A 1,581-nucleotide genomic window follows, 5' to 3' on the forward strand; every position below is an offset into this window, starting at 1 on the left:
AAAAAAAAAAAAAGGAACTGCTCCGACAAAGAAGCGGAAAATTAAGTCACATCATTTATCTCAACAGGATATGCAATAAACGAGCATACACTGCAATGGGAAACTATCTCGCTCTTCTGATGAAATCATCACCTGGAGTCTTTTATCCTTGTTTGTTCTACCGTCAAATGACGGTTACACAGGCCTATAAAGATAGGGCATAGAAGAAGAGCCAAATGCATATGCATATGTTTACCTTTTTGTTGGGAAAGAGAGTGGGGGCGGCTGGTAGTTTTGGGACCGCGAAATTGGTTCATGCTGGTTAGAGTTCCAGCACTTTTCGGAAATGTGAACAAAATAGGCAGGACAGGTAAGACAGACCTGAAATTTGACAGTGTGGTGGGGATGAGGTTAATCATGTGGGCAGGTGACAACTAGTCGTCTAGCATTCGTTGTTGTTTGTACCCGAATCGTTTCTTTTTTTTTTTTCAAACTTTCTCTGTACAACTGTTGAGGTTCAGGGTTTTTAGGCCTAAATGAGTCCTGTTTGTTGGCTTCACATGTACACCTGAGGGTTTTACGGGTGAAAGGGTCAAATCGATCCAAAACGGGGAGGTACAATTGACAGAGCCACAACGTTTTACTACCATTCGAAACCCTCTGTAAACGTCTATTGACGTTTGCAAAATAATTCTTCTTTTGTAAGAGACGAACGCGTCTTTGGCACCGATGTAACTTGAGCCGAATAGCAAAAAGTCTTGATGTCTAAGACGGGCGCCATACAAGTTTTGAAGAAGCCGTCATTGTGGTATTACTACGATTAATCCCGTTGAAACACTTGAAAGCGATGGTGCGTGTATATGTGTGTTTGATACATATAGATTTTTCCCGAACCATATTATTTTTTTCCCCTTCTACTTTTTCTTTTTTTAACGCGAGGGGAGTACGGAGTCCGACCCACCTGGCAGCGGCCGGCACACGCTGACCACATGTTTCCTCCATAAAGCAGGTGCGCCACTCTCTCTTTTTTGCTCCCCACGCTCGAAAAAAAAAAAGAATACAATTTTTTGATACATTTCCACCAACCCTCGTGAGTGCATTGGTAAGGTGAACGGTTTCTGCATTAACCTAACCAATGGACAGGTGTGGGCATATCAAGAGCACGAAAAGGGAGGCATGAAACGAACTGCTACCTACTGAAGGATTAATCCGTCGAATTATGAAGTTCTGCTCGGCATCCGGTTTTAATTGAACGCGCTCCCCATAACCACGAAGGGGAACAAAAAACAAAAAAAAAAACATTTCACTGTCAAAGGGGTCGTTTTGTTAGGAATGGGAGACACCGTGATAATCCGATCACCTTTCATTTCGTTTTATTTTTCCATCCACAACCGTGAAAAAAAAATACTACTGTGCTATTCCCTGACGACACGCGACCCAACATTTGTATTTATCGTAGTCGTCACGATGAATTATAATCTATAAGATACGGTTAAGACAAAATGTGAAAGAACGGTTGGGAAAAAGTGGACGGAATATGTAATTCAGACTGTCAAACAGGCGTGAAAAAATGCTCACATAGTTGCATCACTCAGATCATTT

The 1,581-nt window shown here is 41.9% G+C and overlaps 1 protein-coding gene across 1 annotated transcript in view; it reads left to right on the plus strand.

Moving 5' to 3' along the window:
- Positions 1–1,581, plus strand: part of LOC130685497 (ubiquitin-protein ligase E3B-like) — a 66,291-nt gene that overhangs the window by 4,933 nt on the left and 59,777 nt on the right. The gene's annotated exons all lie outside the window — the stretch shown is intronic.

The sequence above is a fragment of the Daphnia carinata genome, chromosome 3 (genome assembly GCF_022539665.2).
Source record: "Daphnia carinata strain CSIRO-1 chromosome 3, CSIRO_AGI_Dcar_HiC_V3, whole genome shotgun sequence".
In the NCBI taxonomy this organism is placed as follows: Eukaryota; Metazoa; Arthropoda; class Branchiopoda; order Diplostraca; family Daphniidae; genus Daphnia; species Daphnia carinata.